Source organism: Chiloscyllium punctatum, chromosome 21, assembly GCF_047496795.1.
Source record: "Chiloscyllium punctatum isolate Juve2018m chromosome 21, sChiPun1.3, whole genome shotgun sequence".
Taxonomy (NCBI): domain Eukaryota; kingdom Metazoa; phylum Chordata; class Chondrichthyes; order Orectolobiformes; family Hemiscylliidae; genus Chiloscyllium; species Chiloscyllium punctatum.
In genome coordinates this window covers 19,476,807-19,496,275 of record NC_092759.1, presented here as the reverse complement: position 1 = coordinate 19,496,275, position 19,469 = coordinate 19,476,807, and the positions used below count along the sequence as shown (strand labels likewise).

General features: G+C 47.5%; 1 protein-coding gene across 1 annotated transcript in view; it reads right to left on the bottom strand.

The window, feature by feature from the left end:
• Positions 1-17,041: 17,041 nt before the first annotated feature.
• Positions 17,042-19,469, bottom strand: part of LOC140492641 (transcription factor Sox-3-A-like) — a 3,525-nt gene continuing 1,097 nt past the window's right edge. Inside the window, exon 1 of the mRNA XM_072591671.1 lies at positions 17,042-19,469. This exon is cut by the window's right edge and continues 1,097 nt beyond it. The gene's annotated coding sequence lies outside the window, so the exon portion shown is untranslated.

The following is a 19,469-nucleotide window of genomic DNA, read 5'->3' as shown; positions in this document are numbered from 1 at the left end:
GCCATGGGGTAATTGTCCCATAGTGCCCAGAGATGTGGAGGTTAGGGTGGATTGGCCATGGGAAATTGTCCCATAGTGCCCAGAGATGTGGAGGTTAGGGTGGATTGGCCATGGGAAATTGTCCCATAGTGCCCAGAGATGTGGAGGTTAGGGTGGATTGGCCATGGGAAATTGTCCCATAGTGACCAGGGATGTGCAGGTTAAGGTGGATTGGCCATGGGAAATAGTCCCATAGTGTCCAGGGATGTGCAGGTTAGGGTGGGTTGGCCGTGCTAAATTGTCCCATAGTGTCCAGGGATGTGCACATTAGGGTGGATTGGCCATGGGAAATTGTCCCATAGTGTCCAGGGATGTGCAGGTTAGGGTGGGTTGGCTGTGCTAAATTGTCCCATAGTGTCCAGGGATGTACAGGTTAGGGTGGATTGACCATGGGAAATTGTCCCATAGTGCCCAGGGATGTGCAGGTTAGGGTGGATTGGCCATGGGAAATTGTCCCATAGTGCCCAGGGATGTGCAGGTTAGGGTGGATTGGCTGTGGGAAATTGTCCCATAGTGCCCAGGGATGTGTGGGTTAGGGTGGATTGGCCATGGGAAATGTGGAGAGTGAGAGTAGGGGTGGAACTGGGTGGGATGCTCTTCAGAGGATCGGTGTGGACTCAATGGGCCGAATGGTCTGCTTCCAGACTGTAGGAATTCTATGAAGAACACAACAGCTGACCCAATTTGGGGGCTTCCTGATTGGTTCAAACCAGGAAACCTGCCTGAGTGATGGTGGATCTTCAGGGCCTGTGATTGGAGGATCAATGAGTACTTGGAAAACTGTATTGGAGGACTAATGACCGCCCAAAGAGGCACAAGAGGTTGTGATTGGATGATTACTGAGCTTGGGGAAGGGATTGAGAGGCTGTGATTGGATGATTACTGAGCTTGGGGAATGGATTGAGAGGTTGTGATTGGATGATTACTAAATTCAGAGAAGGGATTGAGAGGCTGTGATTGGATGATTACTGATCTTGGGGAAGGGATTGAGAGGTTGTGATTGGGTGATTACTAAATTCAGAGAAGGGATTGAGAGGCTGTGATTGGATGATTACTGACCTTGGGGAAGGGATTGAGAGGCTGTGATTGGATGATTACTGATCTTGGGGAAGGGATTGAGAGGCTGTGATTGGATGATTACTGACCTTGGGGAATGGATTGAGAGGTTGTGATTGGGTGATTACTGACCTTGGGGAAGGGATTGAGAGGCTGTGATTGGATGATTACTGACCTTGGGGAATGGATTGAGAGGTTGTGATTGGGTGATTACTAAGTTCAGAGAAGGGATTGAGAGGCTGTGATTGGATGATTACTGACCTTGGGGAAGGGATTGAGAGGTTGTGATTGGGTGATTACTAAGTTCAGAGAAGGGATTGAGAGGCTGTGATTGGATGATTACTGATCTTGGGGAAGGGATTGAGAGGCTGTGATTGGATGATTATTGACCTTGGGGAAGGGATTGAGAGGCTGTGATTGGGTGATTACTAAATTCAGAGAAGGGATTGAGAGGTTGTGATTGGATGATTACTGACCTTGGGGAAGGGATTGAGAGGCTGTGATTGGATGATTACTGATCTTGGGGAAGGGATTGAGAGGCTGTGATTGGATGATTACTGACCTTGGGGAAGGGATTGAGAGGTTGTGATTGGGTGATTACTAAATTCAGAGAAGGGATTGAGAGGCTGTGATTGGATGATTACTGACCTTGGGGAAGGGATTGAGAGGCTGTGATTGGATGATTACTGATCTTGGGGAAGGGATTGAGAGGTTGTGATTGGATGATTACTAACCTTGGGGAAGGGATTGAGAGGCTGTGATTGGATGATTACTGACCTTGGGGAATGGATTGAGAGGTTGTGATTGGGTGATTACTAAATTCAGAGAAGGGATTGAGAGGCTGTGATTGGATGATTACTGACCTTGGGGAAGGGATTGAGAGGTTGTGATTGGGTGATTACTAAATTCAGAGAAGGGATTGAGAGGCTGTGATTGGATGATTACTGATCTTGGGGAAGGGATTGAGAGGCTGTGATTGGATGATTACTGATCTTGGGGAAGGGATTGAGAGGTTGTGATTGGATGATTACTGACCTTGGGGAAGGGATTGAGAGGCTGTGATTGGATGATTACTGACCTTGGGGAATGGATTGAGAGGTTGTGATTGGGTGATTACTAAATTCAGAGAAGGGATTGAGAGGCTGTGATTGGATGATTACTGACCTTGGGGAAGGGATTGAGAGGTTGTGATTGGATGATTACTGATCTTGGGGAAGGGATTGAGAGGCTGTGATTGGATGATTACTGACCTTGGGGAAGGGATTGAGAGGTTGTGATTGGGTGATTACTAAGTTCAGAGAAGGGATTGAGAGGCTGTGATTGGATGATTACTGACCTTGGGGAAGGGATTGAGAGGCTGTGATTGGATGATTACTGGCCTTGGGGAAGGGATTGAGAGGCTGTGATTGGGTGATTACTAAATTCAGAGAAGGGATTGAGAGGCTGTGATTGGATGATTACTGACCTTGGGGAAGGGATTGAGAGGCTGTGATTGGGTGATTACTAAGTTCAGAGAAGGGATTGAGAGGCTGTGTTTGGATGATTACAGATCTTGGGGAAGGGATTGAGAGGCTGTGATTGGATGATTACTGACCTTGGGGAAGGGATTGAGAGGCTGTGATTGGGTGATTACTGACCTTGGGGAAGGGATTGAGAGGCTGTGATTGGGTGATTACTGACCTTGGGGAAGGGATTGAGAGGCTGTGATTGGAGGATCAGTGAGTAGCTGGGACTGGTGCGGAGCAGGGAAATGGCAGGTTGTGATTGGTGCCTGAACAAGGTTGGGGGTCGCTGTGATTGGAGGTTTCAATGAGGATCAGGGAGTGGGCGGGGTCTGTGAAAGATCCGCCACAAAATGCCCGGAATTTCGAGCACATGCCGAGCTGCGACTGTTAAATATAGCAACAGGAGTAGACGATTCTGCCCTTTGAATATGCTCCCCCCCACCCCCCCACCATGGCTGATCATCCGACTCTGTGTTCCCACTTTCTCCCCCATTCCCTTTGATCCTGTGAGCCCTGAGAATGATATTGAAATGCTCCTTGAAACCATTTCAATGTGGTAGCCTTGGCCTCCAATTCCAACTTGCTAATATCGCTTTCATGCCCCCTCCCTTTCTGACCTATCCTCTCGCCCCTCTTCCCAAAGTTTTCTGCCTCAGCTATTCCTTTGTCCGCCAAAGCTTTGCTTCTGATGACTAGTGCCCCGTCCCTAGTTGCCCCCCTTGAGCTGCCTTCTTGACCCGCTGCAGTCCATGGGCTGGAGGGTAGACCCACAATGTCCCTGAGGGAGGGAATCCCAGGATTCTGACCCAGCCACACTGAGGGAACGGTGATATATTCCCAAGTCAGGATGGTGAGGGGCTCGGAGGGGAACTTGCAGGGGGTGGGGTTCCCATGTATCTGCTGCCCCTTGTCCTTCTGGATGGAAGTGGCCGTGGGTTTGGAAGGTGCTGCCTGAGGAAACAATAGGTCCAGCAACAACTTGCATTTGCACAGCACCGTGAGTGCAGAATGGTGTTCCTCCTACAGTTCACATTCACACAGTCATAGAGATGTACAGCATGGAAACAGACCCTTCGGTCCAACCTGTCCATGCTGACCAGCTCTCCTACATTAATCTGGTCCCATTTGCCAGCGTTTGCTCCACACCCTCTGACCCCTTCTATTCATGTACCCACCCAGATGCCTTGTTACAACAATTGTACCTGACGTAACATGGAAAATAGTAGACGAGCTGGCCATTCAGCCCATTAAAAGCCCGCCCTGCCATTTTACATGACCATGGCTAATCCATTCCGTCTCAGTGCCTTACTCTCCCCACATCCTTGACACCCTCAGCCTCCAGTAATCTATTTCTTCCTTAAATATACTGAGTGTCCTGGCCCCCACATCCCTCTGGGGTAGAGAGGTCCACCACACTCTGAGGGAAGAAAGCTCGGTCCAAACATCTCATGCTCTGAGTCTGCACCACGGACCCCTCCATCGCCCCCTGCCCACCCCCCCCCCCTCCCCCCCCTAAGGGAAGCATCATCCTTGCCCCCAATCTGCCCAGTGCCATCACTTTGAAAGTGGCTACTTGGGAAAGGCGCTACATAAATGCAGGGGTTTTTTTAAGGTGGAAGCAACGAGAAACATTTGCGTTTACACAGCGCTGGTAATGTAGGTTCAAGAGGAGGCCGTTCAGCCCATCTAGCCTGCCCTGCCATTTAATACCATCATGGGCTTCTTACAATCAATGCTCCCCACCCCCCTCCCACCCCCACCCCCACACTATCCCCATCACTCTTTAGGTCCCTGGTCTGTTCAAAACAAAATCTGACAATCTCTACCTCAGAGACACTCGAAGACTGAATTCCCCTGGCCTTCTGAGGTAGAGAAGGCCAAAGATTCAAAGAAAACAAGAAACATTCTCCTTATCTCGGCCCTAAATGGTCTCCCCCTCTCCCTAAAAGGTGCCCCCGACTCCCCTCCCCAGGGGAAATAGCTTCCCAGTCCATCCCTGTAGATAGTTAGAAAGGTTCGATGAAATGCTGACAGGTAAAGGAGGGGTTGGAAAGTGGGAGGTTATGAACATTCCCGTTAATGTGAAGGGTAAGGCTGCGAGGAGTGAGCATCACTGGGTAACCACAGACACTGAGGAATAAGAAGGAGGCACTAGTCGGGTACAGACAACTGGGATCGAGTGGATCCCTTAAAGAGTACAAAGGGAGTAGGGGTCATTCTTAAGAGGGAACTCGGGAGGGTGAACAGGGGAATCGAGATAGTCCTTGGCAGATACGGTTAAGGAGAATCCAAAGAGATTAAGTACATTAAGAGCAAAACACAGAAACGTAGAAAAATAGCTACAGGAGCAGGCCATTCGGTCCTTCGATTCTGCCCCACCCTTCAATACAATCATGGTCAATCATACAATCTCACTATCCCACTCCTGCCCTCTCCCCATACCCCCTGGTGCTTTTAGCCACGTCCAGTTCCCTGTCGAATGTATCTAATGAACTGGCCCCAACAGCTTCCTGGGGGAGAGAATTCCACAGGTTCCCAACTCCCTGAGGGAAGAAATCCTTCCTCATCTCAGGCCTGACTGGCTTCCCCCTTATTCTTAGACTGCGACCCCCTAATTCTGGATTCCCCCCAACAACAGGAATACTCTGTTCCTGATGAAGGGTTTATGCCTGAAACGTTGATTCTCCTGCTCCTCGAATACTGCCTGACCTGCTGTGCTTTTCCAGCCCCACTCTGATCTATATTCTGCCCGTGATTAGCCTGTCCAGTCCCATCAGGATATGCTTCGGTGAGACTCCCCGCCCCCCCCACCCCACCTCAATCTTCTAGATTCCAGGGAGTACAAGCCCAGTCAATCCAGTCTTCCCTCATCTGTCAGTGCTGCCATCCCGGGGATCAGTCTGACGAGCCTTCACTACACTCCCTCAGCAGCAAGAATGTCCTTCCTCAGACTAGGAGACCAGAACCGCACACCATACTCAAGGGGTGGCCTCACCAGAGGAGCCTGGGGAAAAGTAGAACCCCTTAAAGATCAACGTTTCTGTGTTGGGGAATGGGGGAGACACTAAACGTACGTTTTAGAATCAGAATTAGCTTTATTGTCAAACGTACTGACAGTGGATAGTTTACAAAGTCTCCACTTACAGTGGTGCAAAGGTTTCTATGTACAAAATAGAGAGGACGTGGAACAATACATCGCAGAATTGGCCCTCGATATTCCGCTGACCTGTGAACCATTCTTGGCTCGTCTCCCTACACTATCCCATCATCATTCATGTGCTTATCTAAGGATTGTTTAAATCTCCCTAATGTGGCTGAGTTAACTACATTAGCAGGGAGGGCATTCACTCTCTGAGTAAAGAACCTGCCTCTGACATCTGTCTTAAATCTATCGCCCCTCAATTTGTAGTTATTCCCCCTCGTACAAGGTGACGTCATCATCCTAGGAAAAAGACTTTCACTGTGTACCCTATCTAATCCTCTGAGCATCTCGATGTCTCTATAAATTAGGAAGATGAAGAATTAAAGGGACAGCATTACAAGTAAAGCCATGGAAGCCTGGGACCTCAGAAAGTAAATAGTGATATCTTGCAAACAGCCCACAGGAGAGAAGAGGAGGTGCTGGGTGTCTTAAAATGCATAAAGGGCCGACTCAGGGAAGGACAGCACTGGCATCTTAATGTTCCAGGGTATAGATGCTATAGAAAGGGGGGGGTCGAGAGAGAAGGGGGAGCAGTGCTTTTGATTCGGGATAACATTAAGGCTGTGCTCAGGCAGGATATTCCTGGGAAAACATCCAGGGAAGTTATTTGGGTGGAACTGAGGAATAGGAAAGGGATGATCACCTTATTGGGATTGTACACTAGATCTCCCAATAGTCAGTGGGAAATTGAGAAACAAATTTAGAAGGAGGTTTCAGATACTGTAAGAATAATAGGGTGGTAAAAGTGGGTTTTCTTTTAACTTTCCGAACGTAGACTGGTACAGCTGTAATGTGAAGGGTTTAGATGGAGGGGAAATTATTAAGAGTAACAATATTTTCTGATTCAGTATGTGGATGTACCTACTCGAGAAGGAGAGAAAGGTGACCTACTCTTGGGAAATAAGACAAGGTAGGTGACTGAGGTGTATGTGGGGGAGCACTTTGGAACCAGTGATCATAATTTTATTTGTTTTTAAATAGTGATGGAAAAGGATAGATCAGATCCAAAAGTTAAAGTTCTAAACTGAATTGTGACACTGGTCAGACTGGAGGCCTGTGACCAGTGCAGTGCCACAAGGATCGGTGCTGGGTCCTCTACTTTTTGTCATTTACATAAATGATTTGGATGTGAGCATAAGAGGTACAGTTAGTAAGTTTGCAGATGACACCAAAATTGGAGGTGTATTGGACAGTGAAGAGGGTTACCTCAGATTACAACAGGATCTGGACCAGATGGGCCAATGGTCCAAGGAATAGCAGATGGAGTTAAATTTAGATAAATGCGAGGTGCTGTATTTTGGAAAGGCAAATCAGGACAGGACTTAGACACTTAATGGGAAGGTCCTAGGGAGTGTTGCTGAACAAAGAGACCTTGGAGTGCAGGTTCATAGCTCCTTGAAAGTGGAGTCACAGGTAGATAGGATAGTGAAGAAGGCGTTTGGTATGCTTTCCTTTATTGGTCAGACTATTGAGCACAGGAGTTGGAAGGTCATGTTGCGGCTGTACAGGACATTGGTTAGGCCACTGTTGGAATATTGCGTGCAATTCTGGTCTCCCTGCTATAGGAAGAATGTTGTAAAACTTGAAAGGGTTCAGAAAAGATTTACAAGGATATTGCCAGGGTTGGAGGGTTTGAGCTATAGGGACAGAGAGAGAGAGGGGGGAGGGGGCTTTGGAGAGAGAGAGAGAGAGAGAGAGTGAGAGTGGGGAATTTGGAGAGAGAGAGAGTGAGAGAGATTGGGGGAATTGGAGAGAGAGTGAGAGAATGGGGAACTGAAGAGAGAGAGAGTGGGAGACTTGGAGAGAGAGACAGAGAGAGAGAAAGAGTGGGGGACTTGGGGCGAGAAAGAGAGTGGGGGACTTGGGGTGAGAGAGAGAGAGTGTGGGGGACTTGGAGAGAGACAGAGAGCAAGGGGGGGACTTGGAGAGAGAGAGAGTGAGAGAAAGAGTGGGGGACTTGGGGTGAGAGAGAGAGAGAGTGTGGGGGACTTGGAGAGAGACAGAGAGCGAGGGGGGGACTTGTAGAGAGAGAGAGAGTGAGAGAAAGAGTGGGGGACTTGGGGCGAGAGAGAGAGTGGGGGACTTGGGGCGAGAGAGACAGAGAGAGAGAGGGGGACTTGGAGAGAGAGAGTGAGAGAGAGAGTAGGGGACTTGGAGAGAGAGAGAGACAGGGGGTCTTCGAGAGAGAGAGAGAGAGAGAGACAGAGAGAGGGGGGACTTGGAGAGAGAGAGAGAGACAGAGAGACAGAGAGAGATAGAGTAGGAGTGGGGAACATGGAGAGAGAGGGAGAGTGGAGACTTGGGGGGAGAGAGGGAGAAAGGAGGGTGTGCTCAGAGATCGTGGGGGGAGCAGGATCAGAATGGGAGGGATGGAGGCTGGGGAGTAGAAGTGTTACTGTGGGCAGAGAGAGAGTCGGGGTGGAACCCAGTTTGAGTGCTCGGCTGGGTGTAAACAAGGAGATAAAGGGTGGAGACGCTGCAGACTGTGATACATTTGAGAAATATTTCACACACGATACTGATCTCCGTAAACAGCCGGCCTGGAATCTGTTTGAATCTCACCTCCCAGGTTGGGCTGGCTGTAGGTGAAGTGATGTGAATCAAGGCAGGATGTTGTTCGCACTGAACCAGAGCTGGTAGAATGGCCCCCTCAATCACGCGAGCCACGGGTGGATTCATCTGCTCGTTTCATAACACTCTCTCAGGGGATATGGGTGTCAGAGGCAGAGCCAAGTACCATGGGATGGGAAAGGGAGCGAGTCACAGGCTGTGTCCAATCCACCCTTAAATAGCAGAGGAAAGGCCATTACCTCACGGTATTATCAGTGGACTGTTCATGCAGAGACCCAGGTAACATTCTGGGTTCAAATCCTTCCATGGTAGATTGTGAATTCAATAATCTGGTGTTCAGAGTCAAATGATGATCACGAATCCGTTGTTGGAAAAACCCATCTGGGTCACTCATCCCTTCCCCAACAGAAAAGGAAACTACCTGGTCTGGCCTACACGTGACTCCAGACCCACAGCTGGCCTAGCCAATGACACTCTCATCCTGTGAATGAATGCTTTTAAAACTTGGAGACTTAGAGAGAGAGAGAGAGACAGAGAGAGACGGTGGGGGGGGGGGGGAACTTGGAGAGAGAGAGAGAGACAGAGAGAGGGGGAGAGTGGGGGACTTGGAGAGATAGAGAGTGAGAGAGAGAATGGGGGACTTGGAGAGAGAGAGCGAGAGAGAGAGAGAGAGGAGGGGACTTGGAGAGATAGAGAGTGAGAGAGAGAATGGGGGACTTGGAGAGAGAGAGCGAGAGAGAGAGAGAGAGGAGGGGACTTGGAGAGAGAGAGAGTGTGAGAGAGAGAATGGAGGATTGGAGAGAGTCCCCCTGACTCTCTCTCTGTTTTTCTCTCTCTCCATCTCCTCCCAGAACAGAATGGGGATTGAACCCTTCGCTGTGCAGTGGGCCCTAACCCCCTGACCTCTCCCTCACCTCCTATTCTGGTTTGCTGTGACCCAGGGCTGGCTGGTTTGCGGTAGTTGCGGTGAGGTTGGAGGGGAAGGAGGCGGTGTCGGGTGAGTCAGTCGGAGGGAGCAGAGACTGGGCGACCACTTTGCAGAACACCCACCTTCTGCCCACAAAAGGAGGACCCTGAGCTCCCTGTTACCTGTCTCTGTAATAGCCCAGCCTCCCCTCTGGCCGATATCTCTGTGTCAGGCTCACTGCAGTGCTCCAGGGAAGCTCAGAGCAATGGGGAAGGACATCACCTCACGTTCTGCTTGGGGACCCTGCAGCTTTCCTGACTCAAGGTGCTCCAGGTGTGAAAGCCATGACCTCCCCGCGGTCGGTTGTTCGTTTTGCTTTTTAGAAGCTGTACCATTTGGCAAATCGGACAATTGGTAAACTTTTGGGGGTGGAGCGGGGGTGGCAAATTATTGAATAAACTCTACCCACACCCACCCACGCACACGAACCATTCTCTGTACAAAACCTCTGCCCCTCTTGCCTTTTTAAAACCTTTCTCCTCCCACTTTAACTCATGACCCCCTAGTCCCGAAATCCCCCACCCTGAGGGGATGACACCTGCCATTTATCCCATCCATGCCCCTCATGATTTTATAAACCTCTGTAAGGTCACCTCTCAGCCTCCTACACTCCAGGGAAAACCCTCCAGCCTATTAGGGGTGGCACGGTGGCTCAGGGGTTAGCACTGCTGCCTCACAACGCCAGGGAGCCAGGTTCGATTCCAGCCTCGGGCAACGGTCTGTGTGGAGTTTGCACATTCTCCCCGTGTCTGTGTGGGTTTCCTCCCACAGTCCAAAGATGTGCAGGCCAACTGAATTGCCCGTGCTAAATTGCCCATAGTGTTAGGTGCATTAGTCAGAGGGAAATGGGTCTGGGTGGGTTACTCTTCAGAGGGTCGGTGTGGCCTTGTTGGGCCGAAGGGCCTGTTTCCACACTGTAGGGAATCTAATCTAAAGAAAAGGCCCTAGACTAGTTTGGGAAACGTGATCAGCACAGATGAAGAGCCTTTTTCCATGCTGGCTGACTCTATGACTGAGATGGAGAGGTTTCTCGGTGCTGAGGGGTTTGAGAGATGTTGGAATAGAAGGGGAAAGTGTGTCGGTCTTCACCAATGATCTCCAGAAATGGGAAAAGTGTCTGGAGGGGGGGGGTCTCTGAATCATCAGTTAATGATTAAATTCTCTATTCTACCAAATCAGCTTGTACCTCTGAGATGTGATCAAACACCTCGATCTCCAAACAGACTCTGTTGCTGGAAGCTGGTGGAGTGAGTCATTTGAACCGTAGAAGGTTACTAAAGGAGACCATTCAGCCTTTCACTTCCCTGCTATCTCCCTGGATGATCTCTTCCCCGTTCCTGTATGACCCGACTGGACCCTGTGTACACATGAGAATACAGCCTGCAGGAGGCAGTGAAACTCAGAGCCTAGGTCAGTGTGTTGCTGGAAAAGCACAGCAGGTCAGACAGCATCCGAGGAGCAGGAGAATCGACGTTTCGGGCAAACGCCCTTCATCAGGAATAGACCGAGTAAAACTCAGTGCTCAGTCTGCTCCATCATAAATCTTAGTTCAACTTAAATCCATCCAAATCTAACAACAAACAAAGTACAGGCATTTTTATAAATCATGGTATTGTTTACCTGTAAATATAAATCGGGTATAGAGTACAGAGTGTAGACATCGGTTTAACTTCCTCCTAAAACTGAAAGTATTTCCCTTTTCTCTACCTAGAATTACAAAGAGTTTTCCAGTGTGGAAGCAGGCCATTCAGCCCACCTGAGCCATGCTAGTGGCTCGGTTAGCTGGTTTGTGACACCAACAGTGTGGGTCCGACTCCTGAAGGAGTCACTTCCTCCACCTCTCCCCTCGCTCAGGTGAAACCACCTCCCCCCACCCCCCTCCCCCAGTCCTCTCTGACGACTGAGGGAGTCCAGCGAAGATTCACCAAACTGGACATGATCCTTGTGGCTAAAGGGGATTAAGGGGGATGGGGAGAAAGTGGGAGTGGGATACTGAGATGGTATTGAAGGGTGGGCAGGCTTGAAGGGCTGAATGGCCTGCTCCTGCAGCTATCTTCTATGGTTTTGCGTGATGAGAGGGCAGTCCTGTGATCCAGTGGGACTTTTATACAAGGCATCTCCCACACCTCTTTACACCTCAACACCACTGCCCTGTGCGATTGCCCCTTCCTGTCCTCCTTAACCCCACCCCCCCCATGCCTCTCCCAGCCCAACTGCTTGTTCTGTGGCGCTGTGGAGTCCGTGGACCATGTATATATTGGGTGTGGGCGTTTGCACTCCCTTTTTGATTTCCTTAAAAACCTTCTCCTCTGTTTCTGGCTGCACTTCACTCCCACGCTCCTGGTCTTCGGGCACCCGGTACGGAGGAGGGAGGGCAGGTCCGAGGACCTCCTCGTGGGTCTGCTCCTGGGCCTGGCCAAACTGGCCATCGACAGGTCCAGGCAGCGGGCTGTGGAGGGGGTCGTTAGGGCCGACTGCCTGCCCCTCTTCCGGGGTTACGTTCGAGCCCGGGTGTCCTTGGAGAAGGAGCACGCGGTGTCCACCAACACCCTGGAGTTGTTCAGGGAGAGGTGGGCGCCGCAGGGAGTGGAGTGTGTTATTTCCCCCTCCAACTCTATTTTGATTTAGTCCCTACCCTCCCCTTCACTGTTTTGATCACACAGCATTGCCCTTTGATGTGAAGGGCAGTGCTTGTCACTAGCCACTCGGGTGTTTTTTCCTATCTTTCTGGTGGTGGAAATTGAATAAAGATTCGTGCACTTTGTGTCTTTCACTGTGTCTCACACCTACACACACACACCATGGGTGCTGGGGAAAAAATAAGCACTACCGCGGTTAGGCAATAGTGTGGGGGTTAAAAAAGAGAGTAAGAGAAAATAAAAGCACTCATGCCTCTGCAGCCAACATCCACACCAGCTCCATTTACACATTTGCTGATGACACCACTGCTATTGGTTGGATCTCAAACAACGACAAGACAGAGTACAGGAAGGAGATTGAGTTCTTAGTGGTATGGTGTAAAGGCAACAATCTCTCCCTCAGCACCAGCAAAATGAAGGAATTGGTAGTGAGATTTGAGAAGATTTGTAGCTCAGGTTGAGGTTTTGGATGTAAGTTTGCTCGTTGAGCTGCAAGGTTCATTTTCAGACGTTTCGTCACCCTACTAGGTAACATCTTCAGTGGGCCTCGGGCGAAACAATGCTGAAAATTCCTGCTTTCTTCGCCTGAGGCCCACTGAAGATGTTACCCAGTAGGGTGATGAAACGTCTGGAAATCAACCTCCCAGCTCAAAGAGCAAACTTACACCCAGAAGAAATTGGTAATTGACTTCAGGAAGCAAAATGGAGGGCACACCCCAGTCTACATCAACGATGCTGAGGTGAAGGCGGTCCAAGTTCCTGGTAGTGACGATCACAACAATCTGTCCCGGTCCACCCATGTCGATACATCTCTACTTTCACAGGAGGCTAAAGAAATTCAGTATCAATGTTTATAGGTGCAGTCTATCTGGATGTGTCACAGTGTGGTATGGCAACTGTTCTGCCCAAGATCGTAAGAAACGACACAGTGTTGTGAACACATCCCAGTCCATCACGCAAACCAGCCTTCCATTCATTAACGCTTCCCACTGCCTCAGGAAAGCAGCCAACATAATCCAAGACCCCTCCCTCTTCCATCAGGCAGAGGATATAAACGTTTGAATACATGTATGGACAGATTCAAGAACAGCTTCTTCCTGGCTGTTATTAAACTTCTGAACGGACCTCTCAAATACTCCGTACCTCTCAGTATCTTCTCCGCGCTGTAACACTGTATTCTGCCCTCTGTCCTGCTACCCCTTTGTGTGGTACAGTCTGTCAGTACAACACGCACTTTTCACTGGATCCCAGTCCACATGACAACAATAAATCACATCAAATCAACCCAACCCATCGCACCATAAACTTTCAAACTATTTTTAATCCACCTGTTCAGGCACATTGCGAAACACCGCTGGACTAGGTGGGACTCGAATGCGGAGCCTCCTGCCCCAGAGGCAAGAACACCACCACTGCACCACGAGAATCACAGTGAAAGTGCGAATCCTAACCACTACATCACCAGGGCAGTTAATAAAATTCATTGTCTAACCGCTCAGACGTAACGAGTAGCTCACCCTCCCAGAGAGATACCAACTGAATGTGGCTCCTGTACAATTCCCCTTGTTTCTCAGATACTCTGAATATATCTTTAAAAAGGTATCCCACTGAAACATTCAATCCCCTGCATCTACATGGAGCCTGGAGCATGGCTTCTACAGCATGCTTAACCAGTGTTACTCAGGGAGGTTTAGGCTAACTAGTTACTCAGTGAGACCGGAGAGAGTTTAGGCTAATTAGTTACTCAGCGATACTGAAGAGGGTTTAGACTAACTAGTTAAACAGTGATGTTGGAGAGGGTTTAGACTAACTAGTTACTCAGTGATACTGGAGAAACTATAGGCTAACTAGTAAATCAGTGATATTGGAGATGGTTTAAACTAACTAGTTACTCAACGACACTGGAAAGGAATTAGACTAACTAGTTAATCATTGATGTTGAAGAGAGTTTAGACTAACTAGTTAAATCAGTGATGTTAGTGAGGGATTAGTCAATTGGTGATATTATGGAGAGTTTAGACTAACTAGTTAAATAAGTGATATTGAAAGAATTTAGACTAGTTGATCAGTGATATTGGAGAGGGTTTAAACTAACTAGTTAAATCAGTGAGGTTAAAAAGGGATTAGACTGCCTCGTTAATCTGTGATGGTGGAGAGGGTTTAGACTAACTAGTTACTCAGTGATGCTGGAGAGGATTTATACTAATCAATTAATCAGTGATATTGGAGAGGGTTGAGACGAGTTACTCAGTGTTATTGGACAGAGTTCAGACTAACTAGTTACTCAGTGACATTGGAGAGAATTTGGACTAACTAGTTAAATCAGTGATGGTAGAGAGGGTTCAGACTACCTAGTTAAATCAGTGATGGTGGAGAGGGTTCAGACAGGTTCTTCAGACCCCTGAAGAAGGGCTTATGCCCGAAATATTGATTCCCCTGCTCCTTGGATGCTGCCTGACCTGCTGCGCTTTTCCAGCAACACATTGTTCAGCTCTGATCTCCAGCATCTGCAGTCCTCACTTTCTCCCAGGGTTCAGACTACCTGGTTAAATCAGTGGGGGTGGAGAGGTGCTGCCTGAGTTGAGGTTTCTAAAGGGACTCAGTGACTGAGAAGGAAGAGCGTGCTGTGGGGTTCGGGGCTGCAGGACGAGGGACAGCAGCTGCAGACAAGATAGACTGAATGGCCTCCTTTTGCAATTCAGTGATTTGATTGAATCTGTGTCCCCTGCCCTTTCAGATCACAATGACACCCTGTCAAAAAAAAAAGTCCTGTCCTGTTAGAGGGTTTTGCTGATCAGTGACCCTCCCATTGCTTTAACACCAGTGGACCTGACTTCTGTCTCTGTGGTTATTTGGGGATGAGACATCAAGTTCGAACCCAATGACCAATTTGAATGTGAAAGGCATCGTAAAGTGAAGCAGTCGACAGTCCTGTGAAACTGGCAGGAGGATGTGAAAAGGTGTTAGCGGGGTCATCTTCACACCTTCAGAGGATTAGTGATTATCTAACCCCCCTCTGATGATGTGGAGATGCCAGTGTCGGACTGGGATGGACAAAGTTAAAAATCACGGAACACCAGGTTATAGTGCAACAGGTTTATTGGGAAGCACTAGCTTTCGGAGCGCTGCTCCTTCAGCTGGTTGGGAAACAGGATTATAAGACACAGGATTTATAGCATGACACTGTAATCTTTTGCTCTAAATTCTGGGTCTTATGGTTCTCCTTCACAACCACCTGACGAAAGAGCAGTGCTCCAAAAGCTAGCTCCTCAAATGAGATTGACTATGATCATTATCCATTTACAAGAACTACTTGGAATTAGATTAGATTAGATTCCTTACAGTGTGGAAACAGGCCCTTCGGCCCAACAAGTCCACACCGACCCTCCGAAGAGTAACCCATCCAGTCCCATTTCCCTTTTCTAATGCACCCAACACTATGGACAATTTAGCATGACCAATTCACCCGACCTGCACATATTTGGATTGTGGAAAGAAACTGGAGCACCTGGAGATCTCCAGCCTTCTCAGGGAACAGTCCCAATTTTTAAAATTGATTCATTTTGTGGGATATGGGTAGCACAGGCTGGGCCATTTATTGCCCCGTCCCTAGTTGCCCCCTTGAGAAGGTGGGGGTGAGCTGCCTTCTTGACCTGCAGCAGTCCATGTGATGTAGGGTAGACCCACAATGTCCCTGAGGGAGGGGATCCCAGGATTCGGACCCAGCCACACTGAGGGAACGGTGATATATTTCCAAGTCAGGATGGTGAGGGGCTCGGAGGGGAACTTGCAGGGGGTGGGGTTCCCATGTATCTGCTGCCCCTTGTCCTTCTGGATGGAAGTGGCCGTGGGTTTGGAAGGTGCTGCCTGAGGATCTTTGGTGAGTTTCTGCAGTGCATCTTGTAGATGGTACACACTGCTGTTACTGAGTGTCGGTGGGTAAGGGAGGGAGGGGGATGTTTGTGGGTGTGGGGCCAATCAAGCGGGGGCTGCTTTGTCCCTGGATGGCGTCGAGCTTCTTGAGTGTAAAGTTGGTATTTTGTAAAGGTGGTATTTAGACACCTAGAAAATTACAGGACAGGAGGGAGGTCATTCGGTCCTTCAAATCCTGCAAAAAAAAATAACAACCTTGTACCACCTTCCTAGATATAGGGAATAGTCAGCAAGCGAGGCCATTCAGCCCCTTGCACCTACTGTCATTCAGTATAATCATGGCGGATCTGACTACTCCACATTGCCCTTATAAGCAAGGAAGTGAAAATCTCATCAAGTATCTAACAGAAGATCAGGGCAGTAGTAGGCCATTCGGCCCTCTGAGCCTATTCTATCGTTCAACACAGACATGACTGATCAACAGTCCCCTGTTTCTGCTGAGGACAAATAACTGCAGATGCTGCAATCTGTATTTAAAGAAGCTATGCTGGGGATCCCAGTGAGTCAGGCAGCATCCCTGGGGGAGAGACAGCAAGCTAATGTCAACTCTCAACAGTCACTTGGCCTACAAACGTTAGCTTGTTCTCTCTGGGTGGACGCTACCCAAGCCACTGGGATCGCCAGCATTTTTCGTCATCTTTCATCCCTTTAGCCCGAAGAACGAGAATCCCTACACCGTGTGGAAGAGGCCATTCGGCCCATCGGGTCCACACTACCCCCTCCAAAACCAGCTTCCCACCCAGACCTACCCTTACCCTATAACCCTGCATTTCCCATGGCCAACCCACCCAAGTTACCCATTCTTGCACGCTATTTAAGAGTAGCCAATCCGCCCTAATCTTTGGACTGTGGGAGGAAACCCATGCAGACATGGGGGAATGTGTGTGTGTGTGGGTGAGGAATTTGCACAGGCACCCCAGGGTGGAATTGAACCCAGTTCCCTGGCGCTGAGTCATCCAATATAATTCCTTTGCAGTTGCATCCAATGTATTTACATCCTCAAATAAACTTTTAAAAAGTGACCAGTCCTCCCAATGAGTCTCACTGGTGCCTTATTGAACATCAAAGCGAAAACAAACTGGTTTTAATATCTTTTAGATATAGGAAGAAAGAAATTGACAAAAACAGATTTAATAAGAGGGGGAAAAATCTTTAATTCTATTCGTGAAGAGTTTTGCTTTCCAACCGATTGAAATTGGGAGCTCATCACAACACACCAACTTCAACGACAGATCCTCTAAACAAATTTCACATTTTAAAAATTACAAAAAAAACCCAGAGGGGGTGATTGAGATATAAGGAGGACAACTTCACAACCTTCCTGAATAGCTTATGCTCAAAAACGTCCACTCTCCTGCTCCTGGGATACTGCCTGAGCGGGCTGTGTTCTTCCAAGTTCACAACCAAATTACAAAATAGTTACAATCCTCCCCTCCAGAAGAAAAATAAGTGGGAGCAATAGCATTGTTTGTTTTTCATACAATGCCTCACCTATTGACACAAGTCTAAAGATTAGAAATTAAACTGAACATAATTTATTCTAAACAAATAAAGACCCGCCTCCAGGCAACAGTTTCGGATTATTTTTTTCCCCCTCTGGGAATTCATCACCTTTGTGTGTGTGTGTGTCTGCCTGATTTCTGAAAATTGAAGTTTTAGAGCAGAGGGAGCAAAACGATCCAGTTTCTCTCTCTCTCTCTCTCACACCCCCACCCACTGTAAGACAGTGATAAACAAACGGTCAGTCTCCAAAGGAGAGTCTCAACCCTGTACAAACACCTGACACAGTCAAGGGAGAGACAAAGACTCCCAACAAACAGATTCAAAGCGCTCAGTCTCAGCAGTAACTCTTGGAGACTGAGACTGAAATCTCAGGGAGGAACAGAGACACAGGTATGCCCCTAAATCCGACATTCAAATGGTTGTATCTCAATGCAGTATTCACGATTGCTAGCTTGAAAGGTGATCCAACAGACCACAACCTTTGCGCAAACAAACATCGATAAATACTGTACAACTTAAAAAAGTCTGAAGAGATATTATCGCTTTTTACCCCCCCACACGAACAGGCGCATAAAAGAAAAAAGCAGCATGTTAGATGGAATTACATCTCAGGACGTGCTTGCACTTGACTAGCCGCACCTCGCCCACTGTTAGGTCTTGTTATCGAGAGAGAGAGAGATAGGCAAGGCAGCGTTAAAGGCGAGTGTGTTATACATTTAAAAACCCTAGTGATTTAAGAAGAGGATATAATGGGAACAAACTGAGGCTTCGTATTAATTCCATTTAAAATCTTAGCTACTGAAACGCAGCTTGCTGGTTTGGCAGTTGGGGAGGGGGGGGAAAAGAATGTAATTAGACTGGCTGGGTCTGTTCACACGGGCAAACCCAACAACAGAACCCTTTGCAAGATTTCCCAAGCTATGTTACCAGGCTGAAGGAAATGCCCTCTTCAAAATGCCCAACCTGGTAGACAGGTTGAAACTCAAAAAAAAAGGAAGAACACTTTGGCAAGGTCAATGCTCAGTGAGTATTAAACAAGAAACTCTACACTAGATAAAACATAACCCTACACTTCAAACCAGAAACAAAAAAGACCCTCCAAAACCTATTCCGATATTTCAATCCCAGTTAAAAAAAAAATCAGAGATAATACTCAGGGGGAGGAATCAAAGAGATAAACTCTTCAAAAAGTTAATAATGCCATCGTTTTTTTCCCCCAAACCAAAAAAAAAGTGGAACAACATTTTCACCACATCTCCACACATCGATTGGAGATCGTCTTCAACAGATATATACATCTATTGTCAACGGGGGAAGACACCAAAAAAAACCCAAAACAATCTATTCAAGAGGCGAGGAAACAATTTCACCCGCTTCCCACTAAAACAAAATATATACAGCATCTATTCGGATAGAGGACCATTTTCACGTTAAACCTAAAAAGAAACAAACCATCTATTCCAAAACAAAAGGGGAAACATTTTCATCAAAAATTGAAGGTGGAGGAACATTTTCATCTTTAACAAATGTCATGTACACATACACAGTAGCATTTATTCAAAAAGAGGGAACAATTATCAAAAATACACACATCTATTCCGGGAGGAATAACATTTTCAGCTTAATAAAAAGTTATATATACACAGGATCTATTCAAAAAGGGAACATTCATCAAAAATATACACATCTATTCCAGGTGGAATAACATTTTCAGCTAAAACAAAATTATATACACACACACACACACACTCTCTATCTATTCAAAAAAAGAGGGAACAATGATCAAAAACACATCTATTCCGGAGGTGGAATAACATTTTCAGCTAAAAAATATATATATACATACACAGGATCTATTCAAAAAGAGAACATTCATCAAAAATATACACATCTACTCAGGGTGGAATTACGTTTTAAAATCTAAAGTCTATATACAGGATCTATTCAAAAAAAAAAGGGGGGAAACATTTTCCAAAAATATACACAATTATTCAGAGTGGAACAACATTCTTCAGCTAAAAAATATATACATTTATTCTTTTTTTTATATAAAA